General features: G+C 40.9%; 1 long non-coding RNA gene across 11 annotated transcripts in view; it reads right to left on the reverse strand.

Annotated features, from left to right (window-relative positions):
- The window catches only part of LOC133228650 (uncharacterized), an 82,113-nt gene that overhangs the window by 53,098 nt on the left and 14,786 nt on the right, over positions 1 to 14,229 (reverse strand). For 10 of the 11 annotated variants that reach the window (XR_009730312.1, XR_009730321.1, XR_009730319.1 and 7 more), the window contains exons 2-3: positions 12,752 to 12,861; positions 11,382 to 11,552 (exon numbers count right to left, since the gene is read on the reverse strand). This is a non-coding gene — a long non-coding RNA (uncharacterized LOC133228650). The remainder of the gene's footprint in view (positions 1 to 11,381; positions 11,553 to 12,751; positions 12,862 to 14,229) is intronic. The other variant, XR_009730320.1, reaches the window with a different exon arrangement.

Raw genomic sequence — 14,229 nt, forward strand, 5'->3', positions numbered from 1 at the left:
CTATTTGAAATTTTCTTTGTGAATTTCTAGTTCATGTTCTTAGCACATTTTCTTACCAATTCTAAAAGCATGTATTCTCCCTTGCAGATCTGATACTGTATAGAACCTTACACACAGTAGTTACTCAATAAAAATTTGTTGAATTCCCATTCATTGGCTGCAAATGGTCTGGATTGCCTAAAATACAAATCCAACAAGATATTGATATAAAACATTTTTCTTTTCCTAAATACGCCATAGAAAAACAATCACCGACTCAATGGACATGAATTTGAGCAAACTGTGGGAGACAGTGAAGGACAGAGGAGCCTGGCATGCTGCAGTCCATGGAGTCAGAGTTGGATACAACTTAGCAACTGAACAACAATGACATAAACACACACACACACACACATATATATAACACATCATTTTATATTGTGTTTACTTTTAATGTTTGTAAAGACATATTTTCATTTTTAATGATCAGGGCATTTTAACGAGATGTGTGTGTACGTACATCTGGGCTCAGTCATGTCTGACACTTTGCAACCTGATGGACTGTAGCCCACCAGGCCCCCTGTCCATCGAATTTTCCAGGCAAGAAAATTGGAGTTGGTGGCCATTTCCTACTCCAGGGAATCTTCCTGACCCAGGGATTGAACCCAAGCCTTCTGTGCTGGCAGGTGCATTATTTACCATTGGCACCACCTGGGAAGCCAATTTGTAAAGTTTAAAAATAAAATAAAATTAAAAAAAATGATATGAACTAGCTTTCCAATAACAGAACCTAACATTATAATATTGTGCCTCTAGGAAAAGGGTCTCATGAGTCTGTAGTGCAGGAACCTATTGGGATGTCATTGGAATCATTTGAACCTCATTCAATAAATAGTAGGTCCTCTAGGAAAAATCCATGGAATTTTACTGTCTACCCATCTATATGGCCAAGGTTTCACAAGAAAGACCACATCCACCCCTCACATTAACTTGTGAGAAAGAGCAAAAAATACTATTTCTTTTTAGTTCCATGGGGCCATTAATCAAAACATACACCTGGCAGGCTATAGTCCATGGGGTTGCAGGGAGTCAGAGACGATTGAGTGACTAAATGCATGCGCGCGCACACACACATATATGTACCCTTAGAGTTGCAACTAAAACCAAACTATCTGTGACCTGTTCTTTCCTTAACAAATGCTCCAGTCTATCCTTGGGGTGGTGATGGGTTAGCTTGCTTATTGGCATTATTGTAGTAAGAGAGGCTGAAATACTGTGCATCTTTGCTTCTCTCACAAGGCTCTGGTTGCCCATTTTAGTGCTGGAATCTTGTTGCCATTGTCCTATGTCCTCAAACAGTCAAGCTAAGCCAAATGACCCAGAGCACAGAGGCTTAAACTTTAGGCAACTGTAGGCATGCTGCAGCGAGTGCTGCCTTCCCCTCTTTGGGGGCCTCATGTCGTAGTCTGGGGGCCAGTACACAAGCATCTAGAGCAGCTGGAGTCACCTGTGTGAAAGGGGAGAACGCAACAAAAACGTGATTTTCACTCTTGTAAATTCTGCCCCGATTTACTGCCCAACTTCCTCTCCTCTCACCCCGATATTTCAAGAGGAGAGAGACTTAATGTCTGATAAAGTTCTTTCTTTGCCCACATGAAAGGGGTGTGGAGCAATTGCAAGCTTGCTGAAGAGCAGTTGTCTGTGGAGACAACCACAGCTTCGGTTTTCAGGCTACCAGCCCCTCTGGCTGCCGCTCTTCCTACCTTTGAGCAGGAGCAGTAGTTTATGCCAACTCCAGAACTTCAAGTGTGTCATTTCTGAAACCACAACAAGTCTCTCAAGCTTCCTGAACAAAGTGCTCGGAGTGGAAAGCCCTGAAGTACTTTTGGGCCTCCTGAAACCACAAAGCTGATTACTGAACAAAGCCCCGGAGCATCCGAGCACAGGAGTGCCTTCCTTGGACTTCATCTCAGAAAATGAAAAACCTGTTGTTGAGAGCAGTGACTGGGGAGGTGTGTGTAGGTGGTTTAGGGTGAGGGTAGGGAGGGGTCTGACTTCTCTGCTCAGATCAGTAACACCATCTAGATAGTCTGTACCAGTAATGGGTCACAGTATTTTAAAGCACAAGGACCTACTAGTAATATAAACTTTTATTTATTTTTTAAAAATTTATTTATTTATTTTACTTTACAATATTGTATTGGTTTTGCCATACATTGACTCGAATCTGCCATGAGTGTACATGTGTTCCCCATCCTGAACCCCCCTCCCACCTCCCTCCCCATCCCATCCCTCTGGGTCATCCCAGTGCACCAGCTCCGAGCACCCTGTATCATGCATCAAACCTGGACTGACGATTCGTTTCACATATGATATTTTACATGTCTCAATGCCATTCTCCCATATCATCCCACCCTCGCCCTCTCCCACAGAGTCCAAAAGACTGTTCAATACATCTTTGTGTCTCTTTTGCTGTCTCGCATACAGGGTTATCATTACCTTCTTGCTAAATTCCATATATATGCATTAGTATACTGTATTGATGGTTTTCTTTCTGGCTTACTTCATGCTGTATAATAGGCTCCAGTTTCATCCACCTCATTAAAACTGATTCAAATGTATTCTTTTTAATGGCTGAGTAATATTCCATTGTGTGTATGTACCACAGCTTTCTTATCCATTTGTCTGCTCATGGACATCTAGGTTGCTTCCATGTCCTGGCTATTATAAACAGTGCTGCAATGAACATTGGGGTATGTGTGTCTCTTTCAATTCTGGTTTCCTCGATGCATATGCCCAGCAGTGGGATTGCTGGGTCATATAGCAGTTCTATTTCCAGTTTTTTAAGGAATCTCCACACTGTTCTGCATAGTGGCTGTACTAGTTTGCATTCCCACCAACGGTGTAAGAAGGTTCCCTTCTCTCCACACCCTCTCTAGCATTTATTGCTTGTAGACTTTTGGATCACAGCCATTCTGACTGGCGTAAAATGGTACCTCATTGTAGTTTTGATTTGCATTTCTCTGATAATGAGTGATGTTGAACATCTTTCCATGTGTTTGTTAGCCATCTGTATGTCTTTTTTGGAGAAATGTCTGTTTAGTTCTTTGGCCCACTTTTTGATTGGGTCGTTTATTTTTCTGGAATTGAGCTGTAGGAGTTGCTTGTATATTTTTGAGAATAATTCTTTGTCCATTGAATCATTTGCTATTATTTTCTCCCATTCTGAAGGCTGTATTTTCACCTTGCTTATAGTTTCCTTTGTTGTGCAGAAGCTTTTAATTTTAATTAGGTCCAATTTGTTTACTTTTGTTTTTATTTCCAATATTCTGGGAGGTGGGTCATAGAGGATCCTGCTGTGATTTATGCCAGATAGTGTTTTGCCTATGTTTTCCTCTAGGAGTTTGATAGTTTCTGGTCTTATGTTTAGATCTTTAATCCATTTTGAGTTTATTTTTGTGTATGGTGTTAGAAGCTTTCTAGTTTCATTGTTTTACAAGTAGTTGACCAGTTTTCCCAGCACCACTTGTTAAAGAGATTTTCTCCATTGGATATTCTTGCCTCCTTTGTCAAAGATAAGGTGTCCATAGGTGCGTGGATTTATTTCTGGGCTTTCTATTTTGTTCCATTGATCTATATTTCTGTCTTTGTGCCAGTACCATACTGTCTTGATGACTGTGGCTTTGTAGTAGATCCTGAAGTCAGGCAGGTTGATTTCTCCAGTTCCATTCTTCTTTCTCAAGATTGCTTTGGCTATTCGAGGTTTTTGTATTTCCATACAAATTGTGAAATTATTTGTTCTAGTTCTATGAAAAATACCGTTGGTAGTTTGATAGGGATTGCACTGAATCTATAGATTGCTTTGGGTAGTATACTCATTTTCACTATATTGATTCTTCCAATCCATGAACACGGTATATTTCTCCATCTATTAGTGTCTTCTTTGATTTCTTTCACCAGTGCTTTATAGTTTTCTATATATAGGTCTTTTGTTTCTTTAGGTAGATATATTCCTAACTATTTTATTCTTTTCGTTGGTATGGTGAGTGGAATTGTTTCCTTAATTTTTACTTCTGTTTTCTCATTTTTAGTGTATAGGAATGCAAGGGATTTCCGTGTTAATTTTATATCCTGAAACTTTACTATAATCATTGATTAGTTCTAGTAATTTTCTGGTGGAGTCTTTAGGGTTTTCTATGTAGAGGATCATGTCATCTGCAAACAGTGAGAGTTTTACTTCTTTTCCAATCTGGATTCCTTTTATTTCTTTTTCTGCTCTGATTGCTGTGGCCAAAACTTCCAAAACTATGTTGAATAGTAGTGGTGAGAGTGCGCACCCTTGTCTTGTTCCTGACTTTAGGGGAAATATTTTCAATTTTTCACCATTGAGGATAAGGTTTGCTGAGGGTTTGTCATATATAGCTTTTATTATGTTGAGGTATGTTCCTTCTATTCCTGCTTTCTGGAGGGTTTTTATCATAAATGGATGTTGAATTTTGTCAAAGGCTTTCTCTGCATCTATTGAAATAATAATATGGTTTTTATCTTTCAATTTGTTAATGTGGTGTATTACATTGATTGATTTGTGGATATTGAAGAATCCTTGTATCCCTGGGATAAAACCTACTTGGTCATGATGTATGATCTTTTTAATATGTTGTTGGATTCTGTTTGCCAGAATTTTGTTAAGGATTTTTGCATCTGTGTTCAACAGTGATATTGGCCTGTAGTTTTCTTTTTTTGTGGCATCTTTGTCAGGTTTTGGTTTTAGGGTGATGGTGGTCTCATAGAATGAGTTTGGAAGTTTACCTTCCTCTGCAATTTTCTGGAAGAGTTTGAATAGGAAAGGTGTTAGTTCTCTACATTTTTGGTAGAACTCAGCTGTGAAGCCGTCCGGTCCTGGGCTTTTGTTTGTTGGAAGATTTCTGATTGTAGTTTCAATTTCTGTGCTTGTGATAGGTCTGTTAAGATTTTCTATTTCTTCCTGGTTCAATTTTGGAAAGTTGTACTTTTCTAAGAATTTGTCCATTTCTTCCAAGTTGTCCATTTTATTGGCATAAAGTTGCTAATCAGATCAGATCAGATCAGTCGCTCAGTTGTGTCCGACTCTTTGTGACCCCGTGAATCGCAGCATGCCAGGCCTCCCTGTCCATCACCAACTCCCGGAGTTCACTCAGACTAATGTCCATCTAGTCAGTGATGCCATCCAGCCATCTCATCCTCTGTCGTCCCCTTCTCCTCCTGCCCCCAATCCCTCCCAGCATCAGAGTCTTTTCCAATCAGTCAACTCTTCGCATGAGGTGGCCAAAGTACTGGAGTTTCAGCTTTAGCATCATTCCTTCCAAAGCAATCCCAGGGCTGCTCTCCTTCAGAATGGACTGGTTGGATCTCCTTGCAGACCAAGGGACTCTCAAGAGTCTTCTCCAACACCACAGTTCAAAAGCATCAATTCTTCAGCGTTCAGCCTTCTTCACAGTCCAACTCTCACATCCATACATGACCACAGGAAAAACCATAGCCTTGACTAGATGAACCTTTGTTGGCAAAGTAATGTCTCTGCTTTTTAATATGCTATCTAGGTTGGTCATAACTTTCCTTCCAAGGAGTAAGCGTCTTTTAATTTCATGGCTGCAGTTACCATCTGCAGTGATTTTGGAGCCCAGAAAAATAAAGTCTGACACTGTTTCCACTGTTTTCCCCTCTATTTCCCATGAAGTGATGGGACTGGATGCTATGATCTTCATTTTCTGAATGTTGAGCTTTAAGCCAACTTTTTCACTCTCCACTTTCACTTTCATCAAGAGAACTTTAATAGTCTCTTATGGCAACCCACTCCAGTGTTATTGCCTGGAGAATCCCAGGGACAGGGGAGCCTGGTGGGCTGCTGTCTATGGGGTCGCACAGAGTCAGAAATGACTGAAGTGACTTAGTAGTAGTAGTAGTATGATTCTTTGTATTTCTATGTTGTCTGTTGTGATTTCTCCATTTTCATTTTTCATTTTGTTGATTTGATTTTCCTCCCTTTGTTTCTTGATGAGTCTGGCTAATGGTTTGCCAATTTTATTTATCTTCTCAAAGAACCAGCTTTTGGTTTTGTTGATTTTTGCTATGGTCTCTTGTTTCTTTTGCATTTATTTCTGCCCGAATTTTTAAGATTTCTTTCCTTCTACTAACCCTGGGGTTCATCATTTCTTCCTTTTCAAGTTGCTTTAGGTGTAGAGTTAGGTTATTTATTTGACTTTTTTTCTTGTTTGTTGAGGTAAGCCTGTATTGCTATGAACCTTCCTCTGAGCACTGCTTTTACAGTGTCCCATAGGTTTTGGGTTGTTGTGTGTTCATTTTCACTCATTTCTAGGCATATGTTGATTTCTTTTTTGGTTTCTTCTGTGATTTGTTAGTTATTCAGCAACCTGTTGTTCAGCCTCCATATGTTGGGATTTTTAATAGATTTTTTCCTGTAATTTATATCTAATCTTACTGCATTGTGGTCAGAAAAGATACTTGGAATGATTTCAATTTTTTTTTTTTTTTAATTTACCAAGGCTAGATTTATGGCCCAGGATGTGATCTATCCTGGAGAAGATTCTGTGTGCACTTGAGAAAAAGGTGAAATTCATTGTTTTGGGGTGAAATGTCCTATAGATATCAATTAGGTCTAACTGGTCTATTGTATCATTTAAAATTTATTTTTCCTTGCTAATTTTCTGTTAGTTGATCTATCCATAGGTGTGAGTGGGGTATTAAAGTCTCCCACTATTATTGTGTTATTGTTAATTTCCCCTTTCATACTTGTTAGCATTTGTCTTACATATTGTAGTGCTCCTATGTTGGGTGCATATATATTTATGATTGTTATATCTTCTTCTTGGATTGATCCTTTGATCATTATGTAGTGTCCATCTTTGTTTCTTTTCACAGCCTTTGTTTTAAAGCCTATTTTATCTGATATGAGTATTGCTACTCCTGCTTTCTTTTGGTCTCTATTTGAATGGAATATCTTTTTCCAGCCCTTCACTTTCAGTCTGTATGTGTCCCTTGTTTCAAGGTGGGTCTCTTGTAGACAACATATGTAGGGGTCTTGTTTTTGTATCCATTCAGCCAGTCTTTATCTTTTGGTTAGGGCATTCAACCCATTTACATTTAAGGTAATTGCTGATAAGTATGATATCGCTGCCATTTACTTTATTATTTGGGGTTTGAGTTTATACACCCTTTCTGTGTTTCCTGTCTAGAGAAGATCCTTTAGCATTTGTTGGAGAGCTGGTTTGGTGGTGCTGAATTCTCTCAGCTTTTGCTTGTCTGTAAAGCGTTTGATTTCTCCTTCATATTTGAATGAGATACTTGCTGGGTACAGTAATCTGGGATGTAGGTTATTTTCTTTCATCACTTTAAGTATGTCCTGCCATTCCCTCCTCGCCTGAAGAGTTTCTATTGAAAGATCAGCTATTGTCCTTATGGGAATCCCCTTGTGTGTTATTTGTTGTTTTTCCCTTGCTGCTTTTAGTATTTGTTCTTTGTGTTTGATCTTTGTTAATTTGATTAATATGTGTCTTGGGGTGTTTTGCCTTGGGTTTATCCTGTTTGGGACTCTCTGGCTTCTTGGACTTGTGTGATTATTTCCTTCCCCATTTTAGGGAAGTTTTCAACGATTACCTCCTCAAGTATTTTCTCATGGTCTTTCTTTTTGTCTTCTTCTTCTGGGACTCCTATGATTCGAATGTGGGGGCATTTAACATTGTCCCAGAGGTCTCTGAGGTTGTCCTGATTTCTTTTAATTCTTTTTTCTTTTTCCTTCTCTTTCATTTATTTCTACCATTCTATCTTCTACCTCACTTATCCTATTTCCTGCCTCTGTTATTCTACTCTTGGTTCCCTCCAGAGTGTTTTTGATCTCATTCATTGCATTATTCATTATATATTGACTCTTTTTCAATTCTTCTAGGTCCTTGTTAAACCTTTCTTGCATCTTCTTGATCCTTGTCTCCAGGCTATTTATCTGTAACTCCAATTTGTTTTCAAGATTTTGGATCATTTTCACTATCATTATTTGGAATTCTTTATCAGGTAGATTCCCTATCTCTTCCTCTTTTGTTTGGTTTGGTGGGCATTTATCCTGTTCCTTTACCTGCTGGGTCTTTCTCTGACTCTTCATCTTGTTTATATTGCTGTGTTTGGGATGGCCTTTCTGTATTCTGGCAGTTGGTGGTTCCTCTATCTTGTGGAGGTTCCTCATTGTGGGTGGGGTTGGACGGGTGGCTTGTCAAGGTTTTCTGGTTAGGGAAGCTTGTGTCAGTGTTCTGGTGGGTGAAGCTGGATTTCTTCTTTCTGGAGTGCAATGAAGTGTCCAGTGATATGTTTTGAGATATCAGTGGGTTTGGTGTGACTTTGGTCAGCCTGTATATTGAGGTTCAGTGTTATGTTCCTGTGTTGCTGGAGAATTTGCATGGTTTGTCTTGCTCTGGAGCTTGTTGGCCCTTGGGTGGCGCTTGGTTTCAGTGCAGGTATGGAGGGGTTTGATGAGCTCCTATCGATTAATGTTCCTGGATTCAGGAATTCTCTGGTGTTCTCAGGATTTGGACTTAAGCCTCCTGCCTCTGGTTTCCAGTCTTATTCTTACAGTAGCCTCAAGACTTCTCCATCTATACAGCACCGATGATAAAACATCTAGGTTAATGATGAAAAGTTTCTCCACAGTGAGGGACACCTGGAGATGTACACAGAGTTACATGGAGAAGAGAAGAGAGAGGAGGAGATAGAGGTGACCAGAAGGAGAAGATGGGGAATCAAAAGAGGAGAGAGCAAGCTAGTCAGTAATCACTTCCCTATTTGCTCTCCACAGTCTGGATCCCTCAGAGACGTTCACAGAGTTACACAGAGAAGAGAAGAGGAAGGAGACAGAGGTGGCCAGAAGGATAAAAGGGGGATTCAAAAGGAGAGAGACAGATTCAGCCAGTAATCAGTTTCCTAAGTGTTCTCCACAGCCCGGAACACACAAAGAGATTTATCGAGTTGGGTAGAGAAGAAAAGGGGGAGGGGGGAGATAGAGGCCCCCTGGTGGAGAAAAAGGAGAGTCAAAAGGTGGAGAGAGCAGTCAGGCCAGTGATCTCACTCCCAAGTAAAACTGGATACTGAAGATTGGGTTCTTAAAGGTACAAAGTTGATAACAAATACCAAAAAGCAAAGATTAAAAATCTTGAGTAGAGGTTAGATTCTCAAAAATACAATATTAAAAAAACAAAAAAAAAACCCAACCAACTAAACAAACAACAAAACACAGTCACAGAAATTATAAAATATACATATATGAAGTTTGCTTTAAAAATAGGGTCTTTTTTTTTTTTTTTTTGGCAAGGTAGTAGTAGGAATGAAAATTAAAGGAGTAATGGGGACTTAAAAATAAAAAAATAAAATAAAAAAATTTTTAATTAAATGATAATAGTAAAAATATATCAAAGACTTTCTCTGGACCTGTTGTGTACAGTGTGTGGTCAGTTCATTTTCAGATAGTTCCTTGGTCCGGCTTGTACATCTCATGGTCTATAGGCCCCTTCCTAAGTAGTCGGTGCTAACTACCGACATAGCGTTTTAATCTATTGCACCTGTCACTTCCAAAGTGGTTCCCTCTGTTTATTTTAGCTTCTTTTGTTTGCTGGTCTCTTCAGTGTCTAATTTCTGCCCTGACACAAGGGACGCGGTGGTGGTCACTTTTTTTCAGGCTCGCTTGTTCAGTCATTCTTTGGGGAGGGAGGAACACTGCAAACAAATATCACTGGCGTGTGTTCACAGTGATTCAGCTACACTGGGTTTGCCCTGCTCACAGCGTGTGTGCTTTCCCAGTCTACACTGCTCAGACTCTAGGTTGCTCTGCCGGGAACTGTCTGATGCGGGCCCTGGTTTGCATGCACTTCCCAGGTCTAAGCCGCTCAGGTTCAGGTTCTCGGGTACTCCACAAAGGTGCAGACTTGGTTGGGCCTGTGTTTTGCGTCCGTCCCAGGTCTGAGCAGCTCAGGTGACGAGTCCTTGGGGCGCGTGGTCACCCCCAGTTGAAGGCTGCGACTTATCCCCTTTCCCGTCCCAGCCGCTCGGTTTTCTGGGTGTACAATGGGCGGGCCTTCTCAGTGTGCCCTGTGTCTCTTCTGGGAAGCTGATTCCTGGCTGCGACCTTCCCAGCTAATGTCGACTGTCCAGAATCCCAAGAAGTCTTGATTAGCAATGAAGTCTGCTTGCAGTTTGGTATAGGTTGCCTCTCTAGGGCCGCTATTGCCACCTTCCTGCTCTGGCTGCCCTCACCTGCCTGTCTCCAGCGGGGGATGGGCTGGTCCGCAGCCGGCTGGCTCTGCTCAGTCCTTTGTTCTGTGAGTGTGCCTGGCGGTGGTTAGGACTTTTTTTTTTTTTTTAATGTATTTATTTTAATTGGAGGCTAATTACTTTACAATATTGTATTGGTTCTGCCACACATCAACATGAATCCGCCATGAGCATACACATGTTCCCTATCCTGAAACCCCCTCTCACCTCCCTCCCCATACCATCCTTCCGGGTCATCCCAGTGCACCAGCCCCAAGCATTATGTATCAAACCTGGACTGGCAATTTGTTTCTTACATGATATTATACATGTTTTTATGCCATTCCCCCAAATCATCCCACGATCTCCCTCTCCCACAGAGTCCAAAAGACTGTTCTATACATCTGTGTCTCTTTTGCTGTCTCACATGCAGGGTTATTGTTACCATCTTTCTAAATTCCATATATGTGTGTTAGTATACTGTATTGGTGTTTTTCTTTCTGGCTTACTTCACTCTGTATAATAGGCTCCAGTTTCATCCACCTCATTAGAACTGATTCAAATGTATTCTTTTTAATGTCTGAGTAATACTCCATTGTGTATATGTACCACAGCTTTCTTATCCATTCATCTGCTGATGGACATCTAGGTTGCTTCCATGTTCTGGCTATTATAAACAGTGCCAGGATGAACATTGGGGTACACGTGGTTAGGACTTTTCATGGGATCCCAGGATAGCTATCCCACAGTCTGGGTTGCTATCTCAAGCTAGCTCCCTCAGATTGCCCTCAGGGCATTCAGGCCAGGCCCTTATCCTAAGTTACGCTGCCCGCTCCTCCCTGTCCCTTCCTGGCTTGCTAGTGTGGGATGCGAGCATCTGGGCTGTTGCACCACTGGGAGTTGCTATTAGGCACATAATCTGTGGGTTTTAATTATTTATTTAGTTTTCCTCCTGGTTGTTTTGCTCTCTGAGATTCCAAGGCTCACCACAGACCCACAGGAGAGAGTGTTTCCTGGTGTTTGGAAACTTCTCTCTTTTTTAGACTCCCTTGTAGGGATGGATCTCTGTCCCTACCTCTTTTGTCTCTCTTTTTATCTTTTATATTTTGTCCTACCTCCTTTTGAAGACAATGGGTTGCTTTTGTGGGTGCCTGATGTTCTCTGCCAGCATTCAGAAGTTGTTCTGTGTAATTTTCTCGGCGCTCAAATGTTCTTTTGATGAATTTGTGGGGGAAGAAAGTGGTCTCCCCATCCTATTCCTCCGCCATCTTAGGACTGCCCCTAAACTTTTAAATAATTGTATTGTTAGTAAACCAAATTAAGAAAATATAGTAATATAATAATTAAAAGCTAGTATGAGTTCAGTAGTTCTTCTACATATGTTTATATTTTTCTGGTTCTGGTTGTCCTTGTATTTATGAAAAGTGTTAGTACATTTGCACAAAACATTTTTTCACTCCTGAAATCATGCATCTAGAATCTAGATTCTGGAGAAGGCAATGGCGACCCACTCCAGTACTCTTGCCTGGAAAATCCCATGGACGGAGGAGCCTGGTAGGCTGCAGTCCATGGAGTCGCTGAGTCGGACACGACTGAGCAACTTCACTTTCACTTTTCACTTTCATGCACTAGAGAAGGAAATGGCAACCCACTCCAGTGTTCTTGCCTGGAGAATCTCAGGGACGGGGGAGCTTGGTGGGCTGCCGTCTATGGGGTCACACAGAGTCGGACACGACTGAAGCGACTCAGCAGCAGCAGCAGCAGAATCTAAATTCAGGGACACTTTGCAATAACTACATGGCCCACTAGAGGCCCCACTAGAGGTTGGGAACTGCAGGTAAATAAGAACTACTCATCATGTCTAATACTTAGTAGGTCTACAAGCTTCCTTGGAGGAAAATCGACTGTATTTGGATGTTTTTCAGTTCAGTGTTTATTTACAGGTTTCAAATTACTGGATTATTTCCTCTTGGAATCTAATGCCAGAATACATACCTCTCTCTCTTTAAAATGATTAAAAAATTTGTCCAGCTTCATTGAGAATTGACATATAATGTTCTGTAAGTTTAAGGTGTATGTGTGTTAGCTGCTCAGTCATGTCTGACTCTTTGTGATCCTGTGGCCTGTAGTCCACCAAGTTCCCCTGTCCATGGGATTTTCCAGGGAAGAATACTGGAGTGGGTTGCCATGCCTTTCTCCAGAGGATCTTCCCAATCCGGGGATCAAACCGGGGTCTCCCACATTGCAGGCAGATTCTTTACCTTCTGAGCCACAGCATAGCATGTTTATTTGACATGCTTATATATTGCAAAATGATTAACACCATAGCTGAAACTGACACCTCCATCCCATCGCATGTGCCTCTCTGAAGGAGGGTTATATTTTCTCTTTCCAGGCAATGCAAACTATATAACTCTGTATTTCCCATTTTTGCTTGATTATGAAGAAATTTAGAACTAAATGTAATGCTTAATGTGGAAGTCACCTGGTACCACAGTCACTGCATCCTCTGCTCCTTCCGCAACTGCTTCTAGTCTTCTTTACTTTGCAAACATCTCTCTGAAGATCATATACATTGTAGGCCTCCTCACCTCACTAGAATTAGATGAGCATAAATTATAAACAAGTTCCAAGCCCCTCCTTGGCTGAAAGCCTCCAAGGGAGTTAAAAAGGGTAAAATGCCCTGCACAGGACCTTCCTCTGGGCTATTGAGCTACTATGCCATCTTCTCTGCCAAGCGTATGCTTCTGGTCTAGTGTCATTTAACTTCCTAGGCTACATTTCTCCAAGCTGATGAGTGCAGGAGATGGTGGTGGATAAGCAACGTGACTCAGTATTACGATAACCACCCTATACAGGGATTCAAAGCAAAGCAAAAACAAAGTAAAATCTTCTCTGTCCTAAGGAATTGGAGAGAGCTGGCCATCATAGATAGGCAATAAAAGCAGCCCCTGCAGGTGCCAGGAGCTTCCCCAACATTCTCAATGGCAGAATCTCCTGGCACTCTTCCAGGGAGCTTCTGTTTTATTTCTCATCTGACCTACTGCCCTTGCATTGTTCCAGCCTCTGTCCTCTTCCAACCCGCCTTTCAGCCAACAAATTAAGCCATCTTACCACAAGGGGGCAGTGCAATTACAGAAACTATGGATCCAACTGGCCTTGCTGCTTTAAGACTAAGAAGTTTTAGTCATAAAATCATTCCATACATTGTGCTTCAGAAACTTGTCTTTCTCCATGATTTTTTCCCTCTTTCCACCCTAAACTCACATTCTGGTGAGATGCACATTGTAAATATATATTCACATCAATATTTTTATATATGGGTGTCTTGAATTCTATCAAAGTCCTTTATACCTTAAGATGCCACTTAACATGTTGTGATGTGATATGTACATAAAATAGAGACCCAGAGATCATTACATTCAGGGCCTCCTTTGGGTACAAATCACAAAGTTATGATGGTGAGGTATTTCTTAGAACCAAATCCCTTCAGACAAACTGTGAGAGCACTGCAGGGTAAAGGGGGTCTCTGAACTTGAAAGGAAGCTAAGAATTACTAAACTACAAATATCCAGTCTGCTGAGTGACTTTCCTCTTTATTATAAACAAAGGTTCTTGGGCATTTGATCTGTGTACTGTGAGTTTGGTTAGTGTGAGTCAGACTCCTGAAGTTAGCTCTGACAGGCTCTGGTGGCTGTGTGGAGTGTGGTGACTCCCGGGCCCTGTCTCAGGGGCAGTTGTTTTATCCCATTATCCCTAAGTGTTTGCTTTTATTATGTGGATATAGTATTTGCTCTACTTTGATTACAAGAGCTTGTCACTATAAATAAAGGTAATGCCTAAGGAGGGTAAGTATTATGACACACAGAGTCACTGTTCAGTCTTTAATTCAAACTGTGATTACTATTTAATTCTTAATTAGCATCAGACGGTTTTAGGTATTAGGCATTTTCCAGAACACAG

The sequence above is a fragment of the Bos javanicus genome, chromosome 17 (assembly GCF_032452875.1).
Source record: "Bos javanicus breed banteng chromosome 17, ARS-OSU_banteng_1.0, whole genome shotgun sequence".
Lineage (NCBI taxonomy): Eukaryota > Metazoa > Chordata > Mammalia > Artiodactyla > Bovidae > Bos > Bos javanicus.